Source organism: Alosa sapidissima, chromosome 8 (genome assembly GCF_018492685.1).
Source record: "Alosa sapidissima isolate fAloSap1 chromosome 8, fAloSap1.pri, whole genome shotgun sequence".
NCBI classification, from domain to species: domain Eukaryota; kingdom Metazoa; phylum Chordata; class Actinopteri; order Clupeiformes; family Clupeidae; genus Alosa; species Alosa sapidissima.
In genome coordinates, this window is record NC_055964.1 from 28,950,333 (window position 1) to 28,972,734 (window position 22,402).

Sequence of the window (22,402 nt, forward strand, 5' to 3'; positions counted from 1 at the left end):
CAAAAGTTGCAGAGTTTCACAGAACAGAGGGCTCGTCCGGGATTTGAACCCGGGACCTCTCGCACCCTAAGCGAGAATCATACCCCTAGACCAACGAGCCACGCTGCGCAAAAGCTTTTGTCGAGCGTTTTGTGCAGCAATATTTAACTGAAAGGAAAGGCAGGTCGGGTGGTGTTGAGTTGCAGAAAAGCTGCCGGCTACATGCTGTACAGCAAAGGAGAGACGGTGCTGACACAAACACATCATACTGACAGAAAGTTGCGTGGGAAAGGTCTCGTCCGGGATTTGAACCCCGGACCTCTCGCACCCTAAGCGAGAATCATACCCCTAGACCAACGAGCCACTCTGTTCAAACGCTTATGTCGAGCCTTCTGTGCAGCAATATTTAGCTGAAAGGAAAGGGAGGTGTGGTGTTGTTTAGTTGCAGAAAAGCTGCCGGCTATATGCTGTACAGCAAAGGTAAGACAGTGCTGACACAAGCACCTGATAATGACAAATAGTTGCGTGGGGAAGGACTTGTCTGGGATTTGAACCCCGCACCCTAAGCGAGAATCATACCCTAGACCAACAAGCCTTGACTGGCTATGAATTTAGCTGAAAAAACAACAACATAATTTTCTAGATCACTGACGAGAGTTGAAAATTAACACATTTCAATGAAATGCACCTGTAACGCCTGCGGGCTCGTCCGGGATTTGAACCCGGAACCTCTCGCACCCAAAGCGAGAATCATACCCCTAGACCAACGAGCCGCAATGTGATGGCTCAGGGGGAAAAAATATACATCCAACTGAGGCTAAATCTCCACAGCAGAAACGCGTTAGACAGTGAGGCCGACAAAGAATTGGTGAGGAAGCACAAAAGGGCTCGTCCGGGATTTGAACCCGGGACCTCTCGCACCCAAAGCGAGAATCATACCCCTAGACCAACGAGCCGCTGAGTGCTCCCCTGGGTCTTGTTTTGTCAGGACCCCTTGCAGGCCTGAGCAAGTAAAAAATCTGGTCCAAAATTGGCTCTTTTCCTTCAATGCTAACAAAAGAGTTTCGTCTTTGTTTGTTTCGTTAGCGTCGATTCTTGCAGTAAAGTCTGGCGTTTGTTTCGGAAAGAAGGGCTCGTCCGGGAGTTGAACCCGGGACCTCTCGCACCCGAAGCGAGAATCATACCCCTAGACCAACGAGCCTGGGGCAAGGGTACCTTTTATTCAGTGCCTTTCTTCACAACAAATATTTAGAGTGGTCTGCAGGTAAGACCAATCTTTCAGCTTGGTTCCACTGCGCATCAACATTTCCTAAAGTAAGTCCTGGGTAACGAACTGCAGCAGTTCACCGGTGGCAGCTAGCAGCAAAAGTTGCAGAGTTTCACAGAACAGAGGGCTCGTCCGGGATTTGAACCCGGGACCTCTCGCACCCTAAGCGAGAATCATACCCCTAGACCAGCGAGCCTGGGGCAAGGGTACCTTTTATTCAGTGCCTTTCTTCACAACAAATATTTAGAGTGGTCTGCAGGTAAGACCAATCTTTCAGCTTGGTTCCACTGCGCATCAACATTTCCTAAAGTAAGTCCTGGGTAACGAACTGCAGCAGTTCACCGGTGGCAGCTAGCAGCAAAAGTTGCAGAGTTTCACAGAACAGAGGGCTCGTCCGGGATTTGAACCCGGGACCTCTCGCACCCTAAGCGAGAATCATACCCCTAGACCAACGAGCCACGCTGCGCGAAAGCTTTTGTCGAGCGTTTTGTGCAGCAATATTTAACTGAAAGGAAAGGCAGGTCGGGTGGTGTTGAGTTGCAGAAAAGCTGCCGGCTACATGCTGTACAGCAAAGGAGAGACGGTGCTGACACAAACACATCATACTGACAGAAAGTTGCGTGGGAAAGGTCTCGTCCGGGATTTGAACCCCGGACCTCTCGCACCCTAAGCGAGAATCATACCCCTAGACCAACGAGCCACTCTGCTCAAACGCTTATGTCGAGCCTTCTGTGCAGCAATATTTAGCTGAAAGGAAAGGGAGGTGTGGTGTTGTTTAGTTGCAGAAAAGCTGCCGGCTATATGCTGTACAGCAAAGGTAAGACAGTGCTGACACAAGCACCTGATAATGACAAATAGTTGCGTGGGGAAGGACTTGTCTGGGATTTGAACCCGGGACCTCTCGCACCCTAAGCGAGAATCATACCCTAGACCAACAAGCCTTGACTGGCTATGAATTTAGCTGAAAAAACAACAACATAATTTTCTAGATCACTGACGAGAGTTGAAAATTAACACATTTCAATGAAATGCACCTGTAACGCCTGCGGGCTCGTCCGGGATTTGAACCCGGGACCTCTCGCACCCAAAGCGAGAATCATACCCCTAGACCAACGAGCCGCTGAGTGCTCCCCTGGGTCTTGTTTTGTCAGGACCCCTTGCAGGCCTGAGCAAGTAAAAAATCTGGTCCAAAATTGGCTCTTTTCCTTCAATGCTAACAAAAGAGTTTCGTCTTTGTTTGTTTCGTTAGCGTCGATTCTTGCAGTAAAGTCTGGCGTTTTTTTCGGAAAGAAGGGCCCGTCCGGGAGTTGAACCCGGGACCTCTCGCACCCGAAGCGAGAATCATACCCCTAGACCAACGAGCCTGGGCCAAGGGTGCCTTTTATTCAGTGCCTTTCTTCACAACAAATATTTAGAGTGGTCTGCAGGTAAGACCAATCTTTCAGCTTGGTTCCACTGCGCATCAACATTTCCTAAAGTAAGTCCTGGGTAACGAACTGCAGCAGTTCACCGGTGGCAGCTAGCAGCAAAAGTTGCAGAGTTTCACAGAACAGAGGGCTCGTCCGGGATTTGAACCCGGGACCTCTCGCACCCTAAGCGAGAATCATACCCCTAGACCAACGAGCCACGCTGCACAAAAGCTTTTGTCGAGAGTTTTGTGCAGCAATATTTAACTGAAAGGAAAGGCAGGTCGGGTGGTGTTGAGTTGCAAAAAAGCTGCCGGCTACATGCTGTACAGCAAAGGAGAGACAGTGCTGACACAAACACATGGTACTGACAGAAAGTTGCGTGGGAAAGGTCTCGTCCGGGATTTGAACCCGGGACCTCTCGCACCCTAAGCGAGAATCATACCCCTAGACCAACGAGCCACGCTGCTCAAACGCTTATGTCGAGCCTTCTGTGGAGCAATATTTAGCTGAAAGGAAAGGGAGGTGTGGTGTTGTTTAGTTGCAGAAAAGCTGCCGGCTATATGCTGTACAGCAAAGGTAAGACAGTGCTGACACAAGCACCTGATAATGACAAATAGTTGCGTGGGGAAGGACTTGTCTGGGATTTGAACCCGGGACCTCTCGCATCCTAAGCGAGAATCATACCCTAGACCAACAAGCCTTGACTGGCTATGAATTTAGCTGAAAAAACAACAACATCATTTTCTAGATCACTGACGAGAGTTGAAAATTAACACATTTCAATGAAATGCACCTGTAACGCCTGCGGGCTCGTAAGGGATTTGAACCCGGGACCTCTCGCACCCAAAGCGAGAATCATACCCCTAGACCAACGAGCCGCAATGTGATGGCGCAGGGGGAAAAAATAAACATCCAACTGAGGCTAAATCTCCACAGAGGAAACGCGTTAGACAGTGAGGCCGACAAAGAATTGGTGAGGAAGCACAAAAGGGCTCGTCCGGGATTTGAACCCGGGACCTCTCGCACCCAAAGCGAGAATCATACCCCTAGACCAACGAGCCGCTGAGTGCTCCCCTGGGTCTTGTTTTGTCAGGACCCCTTGCAGGCCTGAGCAAGTAAAAAATCTGGTCCAAAATTGGCTATTTTCCTTCAATGCTAACAAAAGAGTTTCGTCTTTGTTTGTTTCGTTAGCGTCGATTCTTGCAGTAAAGTCTGGCGTTTGTTTCGGAAAGAAGGGCCCGTCCGGGAGTTGAACCCAGATCCTCTCGCACCCGAAGGGAGAATCATACCCCTAGACCAACGAGCCTGGGCCAAGGGTACCTTTTATTCAGTGCCTTTCTTCACAACAAATATTTAGAGTGGTCTGCAGGTAAGACCAATCTTTCAGCTTGGTTCCACTGCGCATCAACATTTCCTAAAGTAAGTCCTGGATAACGAACTACAGCAGTTCACCGGTGGCAGCTAGCAGCAAAAGTTGCAGAGTTTCACAGAACAGAGGGCTCGTCCGGGATTTGAACCCGGGACCTCTCGCACCCTAAGCGAGAATCATACCCCTAGACCAACGAGCCACGCTGCGCGAAAGCTTTTGTCGAGCGTTTTGTGCAGCAATATTTAACTGAAAGGAAAGGCAGGTCGGGTGGTGTTGAGTTGCAGAAAAGCTGCCGGCTACATGCTGTACAGCAAAGGAGAGACAGTGCTGACACAAACACATGGTACTGACAGAAAGTTGCGTGGGAAAGGTCTCGTCCGGGATTTGAACCCGGGACCTCTCGCACCCTAAGCGAGAATCATACCCCTAGACCAACGAGCCACGCTGCTCAAACGCTTATGTCGAGCCTTCTGTGGAGCAATATTTAGCTGAAAGGAAAGGGAGGTGTGGTGTTGTTTAGTTGCAGAAAAGCTGCCGGCTATATGCTGTACAGCAAAGGTAAGACAGTGCTGACACAAGCACCTGATAATGACAAATAGTTGCGTGGGGAAGGACTTTTCTGGGATTTGAACCCGGGACCTCTCGCATCCTAAGCGAGAATCATACCCTAGACCAACAAGCCTTGACTGGCTATGAATTTAGCTGAAAAAACAACAACATCATTTTCTAGATCACTGACGAGAGTTGAAAATTAACACATTTCAATGAAATGCACCTGTAACGCCTGCGGGCTCGTAAGGGATTTGAACCCGGGACCTCTCGCACCCAAAGCGAGAATCATACCCCTAGACCAACGAGCCGCAATGTGATGGCGCAGGGGGAAAAAATAAACATCCAACTGAGGCTAAATCTCCACAGAGGAAACGCGTTAGACAGTGAGGCCGACAAAGAATTGGTGAGGAAGCACAAAAGGGCTCGTCCGGGATTTGAACCCGGGACCTCTCGCACCCAAAGCGAGAATCATACCCCTAGACCAACGAGCCGCTGAGTGCTCCCCTGGGTCTTGTTTTGTCAGGACCCCTTGCAGGCCTGAGCAAGTAAAAAATCTGGTCCAAAATTGGCTATTTTCCTTCAATGCTAACAAAAGAGTTTCGTCTTTGTTTGTTTCATTAGCGTCGATTCTTGCAGTAAAGTCTGGCGTTTGTTTCGGAAAGAAGGGCCCGTCCGGGAGTTGAACCCAGATCCTCTCGCACCCGAAGCGAGAATCATACCCCTAGACCAACGAGCCTGGGCCAAGGGTACCTTTTATTCAGTGCCTTTCTTCACAACAAATATTTAGAGTGGTCTGCAGGTAAGACCAATCTTTCAGCTTGGTTCCACTGCGCATCAACATTTCCTAAAGTAAGTCCTGGATAACGAACTACAGCAGTTCACCGGTGGCAGCTAGCAGCAAAAGTTGCAGAGTTTCACAGAACAGAGGGCTCGTCCGGGATTTGAACCCGGGACCTCTCGCACCCTAAGCGAGAATCATACCCCTAGACCAACGAGCCACGCTGCGCGAAAGCTTTTGTCGAGCGTTTTGTGCAGCAATATTTAACTGAAAGGAAAGGCAGGTCGGGTGGTGTTGAGTTGCAGAAAAGCTGCCGGCTACATGCTGTACAGCAAAGGAGAGACAGTGCTGACACAAACACATGGTACTGACAGAAAGTTGCGTGGGAAAGGTCTCGTCCGGGATTTGAACCCGGGACCTCTCGCACCCTAAGCGAGAATCATACCCCTAGACCAACGAGCCACGCTGCTCAAATGCTTATGTCGAGCCTTCTGTGGAGCAATATTTAGCTGAAAGGAAAGGGAGGTGTGGTGTTGTTTAGTTGCAGAAAAGCTGCCGGCTATATGCTGTACAGCAAAGGTAAGACAGTGCTGACACAAGCACCTGATAATGACAAATAGTTGCGTGGGGAAGGACTTTTCTGGGATTTGAACCCGGGACCTCTCGCATCCTAAGCGAGAATCATACCCTAGACCAACAAGCCTTGACTGGCTATGAATTTAGCTGAAAAAACAACAACATCATTTTCTAGATCACTGACGAGAGTTGAAAATTAACACATTTCAATGAAATGCACCTATAACGCCTGCGGGCTCGTAAGGGATTTGAACCCGGGACCTCTCGCACCCAAAGCGAGAATCATACCCCTAGACCAACGAGCCGCAATGTGATGGCGCAGGGGGAAAAAATAAACATCCAACTGAGGCTAAATCTCCACAGAGGAAACGCGTTAGACAGTGAGGCCGACAAAGAATTGGTGAGGAAGCACAAAAGGGCTCGTCCGGGATTTGAACCCGGGACCTCTCGCACCCAAAGCGAGAATCATACCCCTAGACCAACGAGCCGCTGAGTGCTCCCCTGGGTCTTGTTTTGTCAGGACCCCTTGCAGGCCTGAGCAAGTAAAAAATCTGGTCCAAAATTGGCTCTTTTCCTTCAATGCTAACAAAAGAGTTTCGTCTTTGTTTGTTTCGTTAGCGTCGATTCTTGCAGTAAAGTCTGGCGTTTGTTTCGGAAAGAAGGGCCCGTCCGGGAGTTGAACCCAGATCCTCTCGCACCCGAAGCGAGAATCATACCCCTAGACCAACGAGCCTGGGCCAAGGGTACCTTTTATTCAGTGCCTTTCTTCACAACAAATATTTAGAGTGGTCTGCAGGTAAGACCAATCTTTCAGCTTGGTTCCACTGCGCATCAACATTTCCTAAAGTAAGTCCTGGATAACGAACTGCAGCAGTTCACCGGTGGCAGCTAGCAGCAAAAGTTGCAGAGTTTCACAGAACAGAGGGCTCGTCCGGGATTTGAACCCGGGACCTCTCGCACCCTAAGCGAGAATCATACCCCTAGACCAACGAGCCACGCTGCGCGAAAGCTTTTGTCGAGCGTTTTGTGCAGCAATATTTAACTGAAAGGAAAGGCAGGTCGGGTGGTGTTGAGTTGCAGAAAAGCTGCCGGCTACATGCTGTACAGCAAAGGAGAGACGGTGCTGACACAAACACATCATACTGACAGAAAGTTGCGTGGGAAAGGTCTCGTCCGGGATTTGAACCCCGGACCTCTCGCACCCTAAGCGAGAATCATACCCCTAGACCAACGAGCCACTCTGCTCAAAAGCTTATGTCGAGCCTTCTGTGCAGCAATATTTAGCTGAAAGGAAAGGGAGGTGTGGTGTTGTTTAGTTGCAGAAAAGCTGCCGGCTATATGCTGTACAGCAAAGGTAAGACAGTGCTGACACAAGCACCTGATAATGACAAATAGTTGCGTGGGGAAGGACTTGTCTGGGATTTGAACCCGGGACCTCTCGCACCCTAAGCGAGAATCATACCCTAGACCAACAAGCCTTGACTGGCTATGAATTTAGCTGAAAAAACAACAACATAATTTTCTAGATCACTGACGAGAGTTGAAAATTAACACATTTCAATGAAATGCACCTGTAACGCCTGCGGGCTCGTCCGGGATTTGAACCCGGGAACTCTCGCACCCAAAGCGAGAATCATACCCCTAGACCAACGAGCCGCAATGTGATGGCTCAGGGGGAAAAAATATACATCCAACTGAGGCTAAATCTCCACAGCAGAAACGCGTTAGACAGTGAGGCCGACAAAGAATTGGTGAGGAAGCACAAAAGGGCTCGTCCGGGATTTGAACCCAGGACCTCTCGCACCCAAAGCGAGAATCATACCCCTAGACCAACGAGCCGCTGAGTGCTCCCCTGGGTCTTGTTTTGTCAGGACCCCTTGCAGGCCTGAGCAAGTAAAAAATCTGGTCCAAAATTGGCTCTTTCCTTCAATTCTAACAAAAGAGTTTCGTCTTTGTTTGTTTCGTTAGCGTCGATTCTTGCAGTAAAGTCTGGCGTTTGTTTCGGAAAGAAGGGCCCGTCCGGGAGTTGAACCCGGGACCTCTCGCACCCGAAGCGAGAATCATACCCCTAGACCAACGAGCCTGGGCCAAGGGTACCTTTTATTCAGTGCCTATCTTCACAACAAATATTTAGAGTGGTCTGGAGGTAAGACCAATCTTTCAGCTTGGTTCCACTGCGCATCAACATTTCCTAAAGTAAGTCCTGGGTAACGAACTGCAGCAGTTCACCGGTGGCAGCTAGCAGCAAAAGTTGCAGAGTTTCACAGAACAGAGGGCTCGTCCGGGATTTGAACCCGGGACCTCTCGCACCCTAAGCGAGAATCATACCCCTAGACCAAGGAGCCACGCTGCACAAAAGCTTTTGTCGAGAGTTTTGTGCAGCAATATTTAACTGAAAGGAAAGGCAGGTCGGGTGGTGTTGAGTTGCAGAAAAGCTGCCGGCTACATGCTGTACAGCAAAGGAGAGACGGTGCTGACACAAACACATCATACTGACAGAAAGTTGCGTGGGAAAGGTCTCGTCCGGGATTTGAACCCCGGACCTCTCGCACCCTAAGCGAGAATCATACCCCTAGACCAACGAGCCACTCTGCTCAAACGCTTATGTCGAGCCTTCTGTGCAGCAATATTTAGCTGAAAGGAAAGGGAGGTGTGGTGTTGTTTAGTTGCAGAAAAGCTGCCGGCTATATGCTGTACAGCAAAGGTAAGACAGTGCTGACACAAGCACCTGATAATGACAAATAGTTGCGTGGGGAAGGACTTGTCTGGGATTTGAACCCGGGACCTCTCGCACCCTAAGCGAGAATCATACCCTAGACCAACAAGCCTTGACTGGCTATGAATTTAGCTGAAAAAACAACAACATAATTTTCTAGATCACTGACGAGAGTTGAAAATTAACACATTTCAATGAAATGCACCTGTAACGCCTGCGGGCTCGTCCGGGATTTGAACCCGGGACCTCTCGCACCCAAAGCGAGAATCATACCCCTAGACCAACGAGCCGCTGAGTGCTCCCCTGGGTCTTGTTTTGTCAGGACCCCTTGCAGGCCTGAGCAAGTAAAAAATCTGGTCCAAAATTGGCTCTTTTCCTTCAATGCTAACAAAAGAGTTTCGTCTTTGTTTGTTTCGTTAGCGTCGATTCTTGCAGTAAAGTCTGGCGTTTTTTTCGGAAAGAAGGGCCCGTCCGGGAGTTGAACCCGGGACCTCTCGCACCCGAAGCGAGAATCATACCCCTAGACCAACGAGCCTGGGCCAAGGGTGCCTTTTATTCAGTGCCTTTCTTCACAACAAATATTTAGAGTGGTCTGCAGGTAAGACCAATCTTTCAGCTTGGTTCCACTGCGCATCAACATTTCCTAAAGTAAGTCCTGGGTAACGAACTGCAGCAGTTCACCGGTGGCAGCTAGCAGCAAAAGTTGCAGAGTTTCACAGAACAGAGGGCTCGTCCGGGATTTGAACCCGGGACCTCTCGCACCCTAAGCGAGAATCATACCCCTAGACCAACGAGCCACGCTGCACAAAAGCTTTTGTCGAGAGTTTTGTGCAGCAATATTTAACTGAAAGGAAAGGCAGGTCGGGTGGTGTTGAGTTGCAAAAAAGCTGACGGCTACATGCTGTACAGCAAAGGAGAGACAGTGCTGACACAAACACATGGTACTGTCAGAAAGTTGCGTGGGAAAGGTCTCGTCCGGGATTTGAACCCGGGACCTCTCGCACCCTAAGCGAGAATCATACCCCTAGACCAAAGAGCCACGCTGCTCAAACGCTTATGTCGAGCCTTCTGTGGAGCAATATTTAGCTGAAAGGAAAGGGAGGTGTGGTGTTGTTTAGTTGCAGAAAAGCTGCCGGCTATATGCTGTACAGCAAAGGTAAGACAGTGCTGACACAAGCACCTGATAATGACAAATAGTTGCGTGGGGAAGGACTTGTCTGGGATTTGAACCCGGGACCTCTCGCATCCTAAGCGAGAATCATACCCTAGACCAACAAGCCTTGACTGGCTATGAATTTAGCTGAAAAAACAACAACATCATTTTCTAGATCACTGACGAGAGTTGAAAATTAACACATTTCAATGAAATGCACCTGTAACGCCTGCGGGCTCGTAAGGGATTTGAACCCGGGACCTCTCGCACCCAAAGCGAGAATCATACCCCTAGACCAACGAGCCGCAATGTGATGGCGCAGGGGGAAAAAATAAACATCCAACTGAGGCTAAATCTCCACAGAGGAAACGCGTTAGACAGTGAGGCCGACAAAGAATTGGTGAGGAAGCACAAAAGGGCTCGTCCGGGATTTGAACCCGGGACCTCTCGCACCCAAAGCGAGAATCATACCCCTAGACCAACGAGCCGCTGAGTGCTCCCCTGGGTCTTGTTTTGTCAGGACCCCTTGCAGGCCTGAGCAAGTAAAAAATCTGGTCCAAAATTGGCTATTTTCCTTCAATGCTAACAAAAGAGTTTCGTCTTTGTTTGTTTCGTTAGCGTCGATTCTTGCAGTAAAGTCTGGCGTTTGTTTCGGAAAGAAGGGCCCGTCCGGGAGTTGAACCCAGATCCTCTCGCACCCGAAGCGAGAATCATACCCCTAGACCAACGAGCCTGGGCCAAGGGTACCTTTTATTCAGTGCCTTTCTTCACAACAAATATTTAGAGTGGTCTGCAGGTAAGACCAATCTTTCAGCTTGGTTCCACTGCGCATCAACATTTCCTAAAGTAAGTCCTGGATAACGAACTACAGCAGTTCACCGGTGGCAGCTAGCAGCAAAAGTTGCAGAGTTTCACAGAACAGAGGGCTCGTCCGGGATTTGAACCCGGGACCTCTCGCACCCTAAGCGAGAATCATACCCCTAGACCAACGAGCCACGCTGCGCGAAAGCTTTTGTCGAGCGTTTTGTGCAGCAATATTTAACTGAAAGGAAAGGCAGGTCGGGTGGTGTTGAGTTGCAGAAAAGCTGCCGGCTACATGCTGTACAGCAAAGGAGAGACAGTGCTGACACAAACACATGGTACTGACAGAAAGTTGCGTGGGAAAGGTCTCGTCCGGGATTTGAACCCGGGACCTCTCGCACCCTAAGCGAGAATCATACCCCTAGACCAACGAGCCACGCTGCTCAAACGCTTATGTCGAGCCTTCTGTGGAGCAATATTTAGCTGAAAGGAAAGGGAGGTGTGGTGTTGTTTAGTTGCAGAAAAGCTGCCGGCTATATGCTGTACAGCAAAGGTAAGACAGTGCTGACACAAACACATGGTACTGACAGAAAGTTGCGTGGGAAAGGTCTCGTCCGGGATTTGAACCCGGGACCTCTCGCACCCTAAGCGAGAATCATACCCCTAGACCAACGAGCCACGCTGCTCAAACGCTTATGTCGAGCCTTCTGTGGAGCAATATTTAGCTGAAAGGAAAGGGAGGTGTGGTGTTGTTTAGTTGCAGAAAAGCTGCCGGCTATATGCTGTACAGCAAAGGTAAGACAGTGCTGACACAAGCACCTGATAATGACAAATAGTTGCGTGGGGAAGGACTTTTCTGGGATTTGAACCCGGGACCTCTCGCATCCTAAGCGAGAATCATACCCTAGACCAACAAGCCTTGACTGGCTATGAATTTAGCTGAAAAAACAACAACATCATTTTCTAGATCACTGACGAGAGTTGAAAATTAACACATTTCAATGAAATGCACCTGTAACGCCTGCGGGCTCGTAAGGGATTTGAACCCGGGACCTCTCGCACCCAAAGCGAGAATCATACCCCTAGACCAACGAGCCGCAATGTGATGGCGCAGGGGGAAAAAATAAACATCCAACTGAGGCTAAATCTCCACAGAGGAAACGCGTTAGACAGTGAGGCCGACAAAGAATTGGTGAGGAAGCACAAAAGGGCTCGTCCGGGATTTGAACCCGGGACCTCTCGCACCCAAAGCGAGAATCATACCCCTAGACCAACGAGCCGCTGAGTGCTCCCCTGGGTCTTGTTTTGTCAGGACCCCTTGCAGGCCTGAGCAAGTAAAAAATCTGATCCAAAATTGGCTCTTTTCCTTCAATGCTAACAAAAGAGTTTCGTCTTTGTTTGTTTCGTTAGCGTCGATTCTTGCAGTAAAGTCTGGCGTTTGTTTCGGAAAGAAGGGCCCGTCCGGGAGTTGAACCCAGATCCTCTCGCACCCGAAGCGAGAATCATACCCCTAGACCAACGAGCCTGGGCCAAGGGTACCTTTTATTCAGTGCCTTTCTTCACAACAAATATTTAGAGTGGTCTGCAGGTAAGACCAATCTTTCAGCTTGGTTCCACTGCGCATCAACATTTCCTAAAGTAAGTCCTGGATAACGAACTGCAGCAGTTCACCGGTGGCAGCTAGCAGCAAAAGTTGCAGAGTTTCACAGAACAGAGGGCTCGTCCGGGATTTGAACCCGGGACCTCTCGCACCCTAAGCGAGAATCATACCCCTAGACCAACGAGCCACGCTGCGCGAAAGCTTTTGTCGAGCGTTTTGTGCAGCAATATTTAACTGAAAGGAAAGGCAGGTCGGGTGGTGTTGAGTTGCAGAAAAGCTGCCGGCTACATGCTGTACAGCAAAGGAGAGACGGTGCTGACACAAACACATCATACTGACAGAAAGTTGCGTGGGAAAGGTCTCGTCCGGGATTTGAACCCCGGACCTCTCGCACCCTAAGCGAGAATCATACCCCTAGACCAACGAGCCACTCTGCTCAAAAGCTTATGTCGAGCCTTCTGTGCAGCAATATTTAGCTGAAAGGAAAGGGAGGTGTGGTGTTGTTTAGTTGCAGAAAAGCTGCCGGCTATATGCTGTACAGCAAAGGTAAGACAGTGCTGACACAAGCACCTGATAATGACAAATAGTTGCGTGGGGAAGGACTTGTCTGGGATTTGAACCCGGGACCTCTCGCACCCTAAGCGAGAATCATACCCTAGACCAACAAGCCTTGACTGGCTATGAATTTAGCTGAAAAAACAACAACATAATTTTCTAGATCACTGACGAGAGTTGAAAATTAACACATTTCAATGAAATGCACCTGTAACGCCTGCGGGCTCGTCCGGGATTTGAACCCGGGAACTCTCGCACCCAAAGCGAGAATCATACCCCTAGACCAACGAGCCGCAATGTGATGGCTCAGGGGGAAAAAATATACATCCAACTGAGGCTAAATCTCCACAGCAGAAACGCGTTAGACAGTGAGGCCGACAAAGAATTGGTGAGGAAGCACAAAAGGGCTCGTCCGGGATTTGAACCCAGGACCTCTCGCACCCAAAGCGAGAATCATACCCCTAGACCAACGAGCCGCTGAGTGCTCCCCTGGGTCTTGTTTTGTCAGGACCCCTTGCAGGCCTGAGCAAGTAAAAAATCTGGTCCAAAATTGGCTCTTTCCTTCAATTCTAACAAAAGAGTTTCGTCTTTGTTTGTTTCGTTAGCGTCGATTCTTGCAGTAAAGTCTGGCGTTTGTTTCGGAAAGAAGGGCCCGTCCGGGAGTTGAACCCGGGACCTCTCGCACCCGAAGCGAGAATCATACCCCTAGACCAACGAGCCTGGGCCAAGGGTACCTTTTATTCAGTGCCTTTCTTCACAACAAATATTTAGAGTGGTCTGGAGGTAAGACCAATCTTTCAGCTTGGTTCCACTGCGCATCAACATTTCCTAAAGTAAGTCCTGGGTAACGAACTGCAGCAGTTCACCGGTGGCAGCTAGCAGCAAAAGTTGCAGAGTTTCACAGAACAGAGGGCTCGTCCGGGATTTGAACCCGGGACCTCTCGCACCCTAAGCGAGAATCATACCCCTAGACCAAGGAGCCACGCTGCACAAAAGCTTTTGTCGAGAGTTTTGTGCAGCAATATTTAACTGAAAGGAAAGGCAGGTCGGGTGGTGTTGAGTTGCAGAAAAGCTGCCGGCTACATGCTGTACAGCAAAGGAGAGACGGTGCTGACACAAACACATCATACTGACAGAAAGTTGCGTGGGAAAGGTCTCGTCCGGGATTTGAACCCAGGACCTCTCGCACCCTAAGCGAGAATCATACCCCTAGACCAACGAGCCACTCTGCTCAAACGCTTATGTCGAGCCTTCTGTGCAGCAATATTTAGCTGAAAGGAAAGGGAGGTGTGGTGTTGTTTAGTTGCAGAAAAGCTGCCGGCTATATGCTGTACAGCAAAGGTAAGACAGTGCTGACACAAGCACCTGATAATGACAAATAGTTGCGTGGGGAAGGACTTGTCTGGGATTTGAACCCGGGACCTCTCGCACCCTAAGCGAGAATCATACCCTAGACCAACAAGCCTTGACTGGCTATGAATTTAGCTGAAAAAACAACAACATAATTTTCTAGATAACTGACGAGAGTTGAAAATTAACACATTTCAATGAAATGCACCTGTAACGCCTGCGGGCTCGTCCGGGATTTGAACCCGGGACCTCTCGCACCCAAAGCGAGAATCATACCCCTAGACCAACGAGCCGCTGAGTGCTCCCCTGGGTCTTGTTTTGTCAGGACCCCTTGCAGGCCTGAGCAAGTAAAAAATCTGGTCCAAAATTGGCTCTTTTCCTTCAATGCTAACAAAAGAGTTTCGTCTTTGTTTGTTTCGTTAGCGTCGATTCTTGCAGTAAAGTCTGGCGTTTTTTTCGGAAAGAAGGGCCCGTCCGGGAGTTGAACCCGGGACCTCTCGCACCCGAAGCGAGAATCATACCCCTAGACCAACGAGCCTGGGCCAAGGGTGCCTTTTATTCAGTGCCTTTCTTCACAACAAATATTTAGAGTGGTCTGCAGGTAAGACCAATCTTTCAGCTTGGTTCCACTGCGCATCAACATTTCCTAAAGTAAGTCCTGGGTAACGAACTGCAGCAGTTCACCGGTGGCAGCTAGCAGCAAAAGTTGCAGAGTTTCACAGAACAGAGGGCTCGTCCGGGATTTGAACCCGGGACCTCTCGCACCCTAAGCGAGAATCATACCCCTAGACCAACGAGCCACGCTGCACAAAAGCTTTTGTCGAGAGTTTTGTGCAGCAATATTTAACTGAAAGGAAAGGCAGGTCGGGTGGTGTTGAGTTGCAAAAAAGCTGCCGGCTACATGCTGTACAGCAAAGGAGAGACAGTGCTGACACAAACACATGGTACTGACAGAAAGTTGCGTGGGAAAGGTCTCGTCCGGGATTTGAACCCGGGACCTCTCGCACCCTAAGCGAGAATCATACCCCTAGACCAACGAGCCACGCTGCTCAAACGCTTATGTCGAGCCTTCTGTGGAGCAATATTTAGCTGAAAGGAAAGGGAGGTGTGGTGTTGTTTAGTTGCAGAAAAGCTGCCGGCTATATGCTGTACAGCAAAGGTAAGACAGTGCTGACACAAGCACCTGATAATGACAAATAGTTGCGTGGGGAAGGACTTGTCTGGGATTTGAACCCGGGACCTCTCGCATCCTAAGCGAGAATCATACCCTAGACCAACAAGCCTTGACTGGCTATGAATTTAGCTGAAAAAACAACAACATCATTTTCTAGATCACTGACGAGAGTTGAAAATTAACACATTTCAATGAAATGCACCTGTAACGCCTGCGGGCTCGTCCGGGATTTGAACCCGGGACCTCTCGCACCCAAAGCTAGAATCATACCCCTAGACCAACGACCCGCAATGTGATGGCGCAGGGGGAAAAAATAAACATCCAACTGAGGCTAAATCTCCACAGAGGAAACGCGTTAGACAGTGAGGCCGACAAAGAATTGGTGAGGAAGCACAAAAGGGCTCGTCCGGGATTTGAACCCGGGACCTCTCGCACCCAAAGCGAGAATCATACCCCTAGACCAACGAGCCGCTGAGTGCTCCCCTGGGTCTTGTTTTGTCAGGACCCCTTGCAGGCCTGAGCAAGTAAAAAATCTGGTCCAAAATTGGCTCTTTTCCTTCAATGCTAACAAAAGAGTTTCGTCTTTGTTTGTTTCGTTAGCGTCGATTCTTGCAGTAAAGTCTGGCGTTTGTTTCGGAAAGAAGGGCCCGTCCGGGAGTTGAACCCAGGACCTCTCGCACCCGAAGCGAGAATCATACCCCTAGACCAACGAGCCTGGGCCAAGGGTACCTTTTATTCAGTGCCTTTCTTCACAACAAATATTTAGAGTGGTCTGCAGGTAAGACCAATCTTTCAGCTTGGTTCCACTGCGCATCAACATTTCCTAAAGTAAGTCCTGGGTAACGAACTGCAGCAGTTCACCGGTGGCAGCTAGCAGCAAAAGTTGCAGAGTTTCACAGAACAGAGGGCTCGTCCGGGATTTGAACCCGGGACCTCTCGCACCCTAAGCGAGAATCATACCCCTAGACCAACAAGCCACGCTGCGCGAAAGCTTTTGTCGAGCGTTTTGTGCAGCAATATTTAACTGAAAGGAAAGGCAGGTCGGGTGGTGTTGAGTTGCAGAAAAGCTGCCGGCTACATGCTGTACAGCAAAGGAGAGACGGTGCTGACACAAACACATCATACTGACAGAAAGTTGCGTGGGAAAGGTCTCGTCCGGGATTTGAACCCCGGACCTCTCGCACCCTAAGCGAGAATCATACCCCTAGACCAACGAGCCACGCTGCTCAAACGCTTATGTCGAGCCTTCTGTGGAGCAATATTTAGCTGAAAGGAAAGGGAGGTGTGGTGTTGTTTAGTTGCAGAAAAGCTGCCGGCTATATGCTGTACAGCAAAGGTAAGACAGTGCTGACACAAGCACCTGATAATGACAAATAGTTGCGTGGGGAAGGACTTGTCTGGGATTTGAACCCGGGACCTCTCGCATCCTAAGCGAGAATCATACCCTAGACCAACAAGCCTTGACTGGCTATGAATTTAGCTGAAAAAACAACAACATCATTTTCTAGATCACTGACGAGAGTTGAAAATTAACACATTTCAATGAAATGCACCTGTAACGCCTGCGGGCTCGTCCGGGATTTGAACCCGGGACCTCTCGCACCCAAAGCTAGAATCATACCCCTAGACCAACGAGCCGCAATGTGATGGCGCAGGGGGAAAAAATAAACATCCAACTGAGGCTAAATCTCCACAGAGGAAACGCGTTAGACAGTGAGGCCGACAAAGAATTGGTGAGGAAGCACAAAAGGGCTCGTCCGGGATTTGAACCCGGGACCTCTCGCACCCAAAGCGAGAATCATACCCCTAGACCAACGAGCCGCTGAGTGCTCCCCTGGGTCTTGTTTTGTCAGGACCCCTTGCAGGCCTGAGCAAGTAAAAAATCTGGTCCAAAATTGGCTCTTTTCCTTCAATGCTAACAAAAGAGTTTCGTCTTTGTTTGTTTCGTTAGCGTCGATTCTTGCAGTAAAGTCTGGCGTTTGTTTCGGAAAGAAGGGCCCGTCCGGGAGTTGAACCCAGGACCTCTCGCACCCGAAGCGAGAATCATACCCCTAGACCAACGAGCCTGGGCCAAGGGTACCTTTTATTCAGTGCCTTTCTTCACAACAAATATTTAGAGTGGTCTGCAGGTAAGACCAATCTTTCAGCTTGGTTCCACTGCGCATCAACATTTCCTAAAGTAAGTCCTGGGTAACGAACTGCAGCAGTTCACCGGTGGCAGCTAGCAGCAAAAGTTGCAGAGTTTCACAGAACAGAGGGCTCGTCCGGGATTTGAACCCGGGACCTCTCGCACCCTAAGCGAGAATCATACCCCTAGACCAACAAGCCACGCTGCGCGAAAGCTTTTGTCGAGCGTTTTGTGCAGCAATATTTAACTGAAAGGAAAGGCAGGTCGGGTGGTGTTGAGTTGCAGAAAAGCTGCCGGCTACATGCTGTACAGCAAAGGAGAGACGGTGCTGACACAAACACATCATACTGACAGAAAGTTGCGTGGGAAAGGTCTCGTCCGGGATTTGAACCCCGGACCTCTCGCACCCTAAGCGAGAATCATACCCCTAGACCAACGAGCCACTCTGCTCCAACGCTTATGTCGAGCCTTCTGTGCAGCAATATTTAGCTGAAAGGAAAGGGAGTTGTGGTGTTGTTTAGTTGCAGAAAAGCTGCCGGCTATATGCTGTACAGCAAAGGTAAGACAGTGCTCACACAAGCACCTGATAATGACAAATAGTTGCGTGGGGAAGGACTTGTCTGGGATTTGAACCCGGGACCTCTCGCACCCTAAGCGAGAATCATACCCTAGACCAACAAGCCTTGACTGGCTATGAATTTAGCTGAAAAAACAACAACATAATTTTCTAGATCACTGACGAGAGTTGAAAATTAACACATTTCAATGAAATGCACCTGTAACGCCTGCGGGCTCGTCCGGGATTTGAACCCGGGACCTCTCGCACCCAAAGCGAGAATCATACCCCTAGACCAACGAGCCGCAATGTGATGGCTCAGGGGGAAAAAATATACATCTAACTGAGGCTAAATCTCCACAGCAGAAACGCGTTAGACAGTGAGGCCGACAAAGAATTGGTGAGGAAGCACAAAAGGGCTCGTCCGGGATTTGAACCCGGGACCTCTCGCACCCAAAGCGAGAATCATACCCCTAGACCAACGAGCCACTGAGTGCTCCCCTGGGTCTTGTTTTGTCAGGACCCCTTGCAGGCCTGAGCAAGTAAAAAATCTGGTCCAAAATTAGCTCTTTTCCTTCAATGCTAACAAAAGAGTTTCGTCTTTGTTTGTTTCGTTAGCGTCGATTCTTGCAGTAAAGTCTGGCGTTTGTTTCGGAAAGAAGGGCCCGTCCGGGAGTTGAACCCGGGACCTCTCGCACCCGAAGCGAGAATCATACCCCTAGACCAACGAGCCTGGGCCAAGGGTACCTTTTATTCAGTGCCTTTCTTCACAACAAATATTTAGAGTGGTCTGCAGGTAAGACCAATCTTTCAGCTTGGTTCCACTGCGCATCAACATTTCCTAAAGTAAGTCCTGGGTAACGAACTGCAGCAGTTCACCGGTGGCAGCTAGCAGCAAAAGTTGCAGAGTTTCACAGAACAGAGGGCTCGTCCGGGATTTGAACCCGGGACCTCTCGCACCCTAAGCGAGAATCATACCCCTAGACCAACGAGCCACGCTGCGCAAAAGCTTTTGTCGAGCGTTTTGTGCAGCAATATTTAACTGAAAGGAAAGGCAGGTCGGGTGGTGTTGAGTTGCAGAAAAGCTGCCGGCTACATGCTGTACAGCAAAGGAGAGACGATGCTGACACAAACACATCATACTGACAGAAAGTTGCGTGGGAAAGGTCTCGTCCGGTATTTGAACCCCGGACCTCTCGCACCCTAAGCGAGAATCATACCCCTAGACCAACGAGCCACTCTGCTCAAACGCTTATGTCGAGCCTTCTGTGCAGCAATATTTAGCTGAAAGGAAAGGGAGGTGTGGTGTTGTTTAGTTGCAGAAAAGCTGCCGGCTATATGCTGTACAGCAAAGGTAAGACAGTGCTGACACAAGCACCTGATAATGACAAATAGTTGCGTGGGGAAGGACTTGTCTGGGATTTGAACCCGGGACCTCTCGCATCCTAAGCGAGAATCATACCCTAGACCAACAAGCCTTGACTGGCTATGAATTTAGCTGAAAAAACAACAACATCATTTTCTAGATCACTGACGAGAGTTGAAAATTAACACATTTCAATGAAATGCACCTGTAACGCCTGCGGGCTCGTCCGGGATTTGAACCCGGGACCTCTCGCACCCAAAGCTAGAATCATACCCCTAGACCAACGAGCCGCAATGTGATGGCGCAGGGGGAAAAAATAAACATCCAACTGAGGCTAAATCTCCACAGAGGAAACGCGTTAGACAGTGAGGCCGACAAAGAATTGGTGAGGAAGCACAAAAGGGCTCGTCCGGGATTTGAACCCGGGACCTCTCGCACCCAAAGCGAGAATCATACCCCTAGACCAACGAGCCGCTGAGTGCTCCCCTGGGTCTTGTTTTGTCAGGACCCCTTGCAGGCCTGAGCAAGTAAAAAATCTGGTCCAAAATTGGCTCTTTTCCTTCAATGCTAACAAAAGAGTTTCGTCTTTGTTTGTTTCGTTAGCGTCGATTCTTGCAGTAAAGTCTGGCGTTTGTTTCGGAAAGAAGGGCCCGTCCGGGAGTTGAACCCAGGACCTCTCGCACCCGAAGCGAGAATCATACCCCTAGACCAACGAGCCTGGGCCAAGGGTACCTTTTATTCAGTGCCTTTCTTCACAACAAATATTTAGAGTGGTCTGCAGGTAAGACCAATCTTTCAGCTTGGTTCCACTGCGCATCAACATTTCCTAAAGTAAGTCCTGGGTAACGAACTGCAGCAGTTCACCGGTGGCAGCTAGCAGCAAAAGTTGCAGAGTTTCACAGAACAGAGGGCTCGTCCGGGATTTGAACCCGGGACCTCTCGCACCCCAAGCGAGAATCATACCCCTAGACCAACAAGCCACGCTGCGCGAAAGCTTTTGTCGAGCGTTTTGTGCAGCAATATTTAACTGAAAGGAAAGGCAGGTCGGGTGGTGTTGAGTTGCAGAAAAGCTGCCGGCTACATGCTGTACAGCAAAGGAGAGACGGTGCTGACACAAACACATCATACTGACAGAAAGTTGCGTGGGAAAGGTCTCGTCCGGGATTTGAACCCCGGACCTCTCGCACCCTAAGCGAGAATCATACCCCTAGACCAACGAGCCACTCTGCTCAAACGCTTATGTCGAGCCTTCTGTGCAGCAATATTTAGCTGAAAGGAAAGGGAGTTGTGGTGTTGTTTAGTTGCAGAAAAGCTGCCGGCTATATGCTGTACAGCAAAGGTAAGACAGTGCTCACACAAGCACCTGATAATGACAAATAGTTGCGTGGGGAAGGACTTGTCTGGGATTTGAACCCGGGACCTCTCGCACCCTAAGCGAGAATCATACCCTAGACCAACAAGCCTTGACTGGCTATGAATTTAGCTGAAAAAACAACAACATAATTTTCTAGATCACTGACGAGAGTTGAAAATTAACACATTTCAATGAAATGCACCTGTAACGCCTGCGGGCTCGTCCGGGATTTGAACCCAGGACCTCTCGCACCCGAAGCGAGAATCATACCCCTAGACCAACGAGCCGCAATGTGATGGCTCAGGGGGAAAAAATATACATCCAACTGAGGCTAAATCTCCACAGCAGAAACGCGTTAGACAGTGAGGCCGACAAAGAATTGGTGAGGAAGCACAAAAGGGCTCGTCCGGGATTTGAACCCGGGACCTCTCGCACCCAAAGCGAGAATCATACCCCTAGACCAACGAGCCACTGAGTGCTCCCCTGGGTCTTGTTTTGTCAGGACCCCTTGCAGGCCTGAGCAAGTAAAAAATCTGGTCCAAAATTGGCTCTTTTCCTTCAATGCTAACAAAAGAGTTTCGTCTTTGTTTGTTTCGTTAGCGTCGATTCTTGCAGTAAAGTCTGGCGTTTGTTTCGGAAAGAAGGGCCCGTCCGGGAGTTGAACCCGGGACCTCTCGCACCCGAAGCGAGAATCATACCCCTAGACCAACGAGCCTGGGCCAAGGGTACCTTTTATTCAGTGCCTTTCTTCACAACAAATATTTAGAGTGGTCTGCAGGTAAGACCAATCTTTCAGCTTGGTTCCACTGCGCATCAACATTTCCTAAAGTAAGTCCTGGGTAACGAACTGCAGCAGTTCACCGGTGGCAGCTAGCAGCAAAAGTTGCAGAGTTTCACAGAACAGAGGGCTCGTCCGGGATTTGAACCCGGGACCTCTCGCACCCTAAGCGAGAATCATACCCCTAGACCAACGAGCCACGCTGCACAAAAGCTTTTGTCGAGAGTTTTGTGCAGCAATATTTAACTGAAAGGAAAGGCAGGTCGGGTGGTGTTGAGTTGCAAAAAAGCTGCCGGCTACATGCTGTACAGCAAAGGAGAGACAGTGCTGACACAAACACATGATACTGACAGAAAGTTGCGTGGGAAAGGTCTCGTCCGGGATTTGAACCCGGGACCTCTCGCACCCTAAGCGAGAATCATACCCCTAGACCAACTAGCCACGCTGCTCAAATGCTTATGTCGAGCCTTCTGTGCAGCAATATTTAGCTGAAAGGAAAGGGAGGTGTGGTGTTGTTTAGTTGCAGAAAAGCTGCCGGCTATATGCTGTACAGCAAAGGTAAGACAGTGCTGACACAAGCACCTGATAATGACAAATAGTTGCGTGGGGAAGGACTTGTCTGGGATTTGAACCCGGGACCTCTCGCACCCTAAGCGAGAATCATACTCTAGACCAACAAGCCTTGACTGGCTATGAATTTAGCTGAAAAAACAACAACATAATTTTCTAGATCACTGACGAGAGTTGAAAATTAACACATTTCAATGAAATGCACCTGTAACGCCTGCGGGCTCGTCCGGGATTTGAACCCGGGACCTCTCGCACCCAAAGCGAGAATCATACCCCTAGACCAACGAGCCGCAATGTGATGGCTCAGGGGGAAAAAATATACATCCAACTGAGGCTAAATCTCCACAGCAGAAACGCGTTAGACAGTGAGG

General features: G+C 49.5%; 45 non-coding genes across 45 annotated transcripts; all 45 read right to left on the bottom strand.

The window, feature by feature from the left end:
• Positions 1-28: 28 nt before the first annotated feature.
• On the bottom strand, positions 29-100 carry trnap-agg. The gene has a single exon. It is a non-coding gene; the product is annotated as a tRNA-Pro (tRNA).
• Positions 101-863: 763 nt separating this feature from the next.
• trnap-ugg lies at positions 864-935 on the bottom strand. Its single transcript has one exon. It is a non-coding gene; the product is annotated as a tRNA-Pro (tRNA).
• A 173-nt stretch (positions 936-1,108) lies between these two features.
• On the bottom strand, positions 1,109-1,180 carry trnap-cgg. Its single transcript has one exon. It is a non-coding gene; the product is annotated as a tRNA-Pro (tRNA).
• A 452-nt stretch (positions 1,181-1,632) lies between these two features.
• On the bottom strand, positions 1,633-1,704 carry trnap-agg. The gene has a single exon. It is a non-coding gene; the product is annotated as a tRNA-Pro (tRNA).
• A 589-nt stretch (positions 1,705-2,293) lies between these two features.
• On the bottom strand, positions 2,294-2,365 carry trnap-ugg. The gene has a single exon. It is a non-coding gene; the product is annotated as a tRNA-Pro (tRNA).
• Positions 2,366-2,538: 173 nt separating this feature from the next.
• On the bottom strand, positions 2,539-2,610 carry trnap-cgg. The gene has a single exon. It is a non-coding gene; the product is annotated as a tRNA-Pro (tRNA).
• A 190-nt stretch (positions 2,611-2,800) lies between these two features.
• Positions 2,801-2,872, bottom strand: trnap-agg. The gene has a single exon. It is a non-coding gene; the product is annotated as a tRNA-Pro (tRNA).
• Positions 2,873-3,644: 772 nt separating this feature from the next.
• On the bottom strand, positions 3,645-3,716 carry trnap-ugg. Its single transcript has one exon. It is a non-coding gene; the product is annotated as a tRNA-Pro (tRNA).
• A 435-nt stretch (positions 3,717-4,151) lies between these two features.
• Positions 4,152-4,223, bottom strand: trnap-agg. The gene has a single exon. It is a non-coding gene; the product is annotated as a tRNA-Pro (tRNA).
• A 772-nt stretch (positions 4,224-4,995) lies between these two features.
• On the bottom strand, positions 4,996-5,067 carry trnap-ugg. Its single transcript has one exon. It is a non-coding gene; the product is annotated as a tRNA-Pro (tRNA).
• Positions 5,068-5,240: 173 nt separating this feature from the next.
• Positions 5,241-5,312, bottom strand: trnap-cgg. Its single transcript has one exon. It is a non-coding gene; the product is annotated as a tRNA-Pro (tRNA).
• Positions 5,313-5,502: 190 nt separating this feature from the next.
• Positions 5,503-5,574, bottom strand: trnap-agg. The gene has a single exon. It is a non-coding gene; the product is annotated as a tRNA-Pro (tRNA).
• A 772-nt stretch (positions 5,575-6,346) lies between these two features.
• On the bottom strand, positions 6,347-6,418 carry trnap-ugg. The gene has a single exon. It is a non-coding gene; the product is annotated as a tRNA-Pro (tRNA).
• Positions 6,419-6,591: 173 nt separating this feature from the next.
• trnap-cgg lies at positions 6,592-6,663 on the bottom strand. Its single transcript has one exon. It is a non-coding gene; the product is annotated as a tRNA-Pro (tRNA).
• A 190-nt stretch (positions 6,664-6,853) lies between these two features.
• Positions 6,854-6,925, bottom strand: trnap-agg. Its single transcript has one exon. It is a non-coding gene; the product is annotated as a tRNA-Pro (tRNA).
• A 1,016-nt stretch (positions 6,926-7,941) lies between these two features.
• trnap-cgg lies at positions 7,942-8,013 on the bottom strand. Its single transcript has one exon. It is a non-coding gene; the product is annotated as a tRNA-Pro (tRNA).
• An 851-nt stretch (positions 8,014-8,864) lies between these two features.
• On the bottom strand, positions 8,865-8,936 carry trnap-ugg. The gene has a single exon. It is a non-coding gene; the product is annotated as a tRNA-Pro (tRNA).
• Positions 8,937-9,109: 173 nt separating this feature from the next.
• trnap-cgg lies at positions 9,110-9,181 on the bottom strand. Its single transcript has one exon. It is a non-coding gene; the product is annotated as a tRNA-Pro (tRNA).
• A 190-nt stretch (positions 9,182-9,371) lies between these two features.
• Positions 9,372-9,443, bottom strand: trnap-agg. Its single transcript has one exon. It is a non-coding gene; the product is annotated as a tRNA-Pro (tRNA).
• Positions 9,444-10,215: 772 nt separating this feature from the next.
• On the bottom strand, positions 10,216-10,287 carry trnap-ugg. The gene has a single exon. It is a non-coding gene; the product is annotated as a tRNA-Pro (tRNA).
• Positions 10,288-10,460: 173 nt separating this feature from the next.
• Positions 10,461-10,532, bottom strand: trnap-cgg. The gene has a single exon. It is a non-coding gene; the product is annotated as a tRNA-Pro (tRNA).
• Positions 10,533-10,722: 190 nt separating this feature from the next.
• trnap-agg lies at positions 10,723-10,794 on the bottom strand. The gene has a single exon. It is a non-coding gene; the product is annotated as a tRNA-Pro (tRNA).
• Positions 10,795-11,808: 1,014 nt separating this feature from the next.
• trnap-ugg lies at positions 11,809-11,880 on the bottom strand. Its single transcript has one exon. It is a non-coding gene; the product is annotated as a tRNA-Pro (tRNA).
• Positions 11,881-12,053: 173 nt separating this feature from the next.
• trnap-cgg lies at positions 12,054-12,125 on the bottom strand. The gene has a single exon. It is a non-coding gene; the product is annotated as a tRNA-Pro (tRNA).
• Positions 12,126-12,315: 190 nt separating this feature from the next.
• trnap-agg lies at positions 12,316-12,387 on the bottom strand. The gene has a single exon. It is a non-coding gene; the product is annotated as a tRNA-Pro (tRNA).
• Positions 12,388-13,403: 1,016 nt separating this feature from the next.
• Positions 13,404-13,475, bottom strand: trnap-cgg. Its single transcript has one exon. It is a non-coding gene; the product is annotated as a tRNA-Pro (tRNA).
• An 851-nt stretch (positions 13,476-14,326) lies between these two features.
• trnap-ugg lies at positions 14,327-14,398 on the bottom strand. Its single transcript has one exon. It is a non-coding gene; the product is annotated as a tRNA-Pro (tRNA).
• Positions 14,399-14,571: 173 nt separating this feature from the next.
• On the bottom strand, positions 14,572-14,643 carry trnap-cgg. The gene has a single exon. It is a non-coding gene; the product is annotated as a tRNA-Pro (tRNA).
• Positions 14,644-14,833: 190 nt separating this feature from the next.
• trnap-agg lies at positions 14,834-14,905 on the bottom strand. Its single transcript has one exon. It is a non-coding gene; the product is annotated as a tRNA-Pro (tRNA).
• Positions 14,906-15,677: 772 nt separating this feature from the next.
• On the bottom strand, positions 15,678-15,749 carry trnap-ugg. The gene has a single exon. It is a non-coding gene; the product is annotated as a tRNA-Pro (tRNA).
• Positions 15,750-15,922: 173 nt separating this feature from the next.
• On the bottom strand, positions 15,923-15,994 carry trnap-cgg. The gene has a single exon. It is a non-coding gene; the product is annotated as a tRNA-Pro (tRNA).
• Positions 15,995-17,028: 1,034 nt separating this feature from the next.
• On the bottom strand, positions 17,029-17,100 carry trnap-ugg. Its single transcript has one exon. It is a non-coding gene; the product is annotated as a tRNA-Pro (tRNA).
• Positions 17,101-17,273: 173 nt separating this feature from the next.
• On the bottom strand, positions 17,274-17,345 carry trnap-cgg. Its single transcript has one exon. It is a non-coding gene; the product is annotated as a tRNA-Pro (tRNA).
• An 851-nt stretch (positions 17,346-18,196) lies between these two features.
• Positions 18,197-18,268, bottom strand: trnap-ugg. The gene has a single exon. It is a non-coding gene; the product is annotated as a tRNA-Pro (tRNA).
• A 111-nt stretch (positions 18,269-18,379) lies between these two features.
• Positions 18,380-18,451, bottom strand: trnap-ugg. Its single transcript has one exon. It is a non-coding gene; the product is annotated as a tRNA-Pro (tRNA).
• A 173-nt stretch (positions 18,452-18,624) lies between these two features.
• trnap-cgg lies at positions 18,625-18,696 on the bottom strand. Its single transcript has one exon. It is a non-coding gene; the product is annotated as a tRNA-Pro (tRNA).
• Positions 18,697-18,886: 190 nt separating this feature from the next.
• trnap-agg lies at positions 18,887-18,958 on the bottom strand. Its single transcript has one exon. It is a non-coding gene; the product is annotated as a tRNA-Pro (tRNA).
• Positions 18,959-19,730: 772 nt separating this feature from the next.
• Positions 19,731-19,802, bottom strand: trnap-ugg. Its single transcript has one exon. It is a non-coding gene; the product is annotated as a tRNA-Pro (tRNA).
• A 173-nt stretch (positions 19,803-19,975) lies between these two features.
• trnap-cgg lies at positions 19,976-20,047 on the bottom strand. The gene has a single exon. It is a non-coding gene; the product is annotated as a tRNA-Pro (tRNA).
• Positions 20,048-20,237: 190 nt separating this feature from the next.
• On the bottom strand, positions 20,238-20,309 carry trnap-ggg. Its single transcript has one exon. It is a non-coding gene; the product is annotated as a tRNA-Pro (tRNA).
• A 589-nt stretch (positions 20,310-20,898) lies between these two features.
• Positions 20,899-20,970, bottom strand: trnap-cgg. The gene has a single exon. It is a non-coding gene; the product is annotated as a tRNA-Pro (tRNA).
• A 111-nt stretch (positions 20,971-21,081) lies between these two features.
• trnap-ugg lies at positions 21,082-21,153 on the bottom strand. Its single transcript has one exon. It is a non-coding gene; the product is annotated as a tRNA-Pro (tRNA).
• Positions 21,154-21,326: 173 nt separating this feature from the next.
• Positions 21,327-21,398, bottom strand: trnap-cgg. The gene has a single exon. It is a non-coding gene; the product is annotated as a tRNA-Pro (tRNA).
• A 190-nt stretch (positions 21,399-21,588) lies between these two features.
• On the bottom strand, positions 21,589-21,660 carry trnap-agg. The gene has a single exon. It is a non-coding gene; the product is annotated as a tRNA-Pro (tRNA).
• A 589-nt stretch (positions 21,661-22,249) lies between these two features.
• Positions 22,250-22,321, bottom strand: trnap-ugg. Its single transcript has one exon. It is a non-coding gene; the product is annotated as a tRNA-Pro (tRNA).
• Positions 22,322-22,402: the final 81 nt, after the last annotated feature.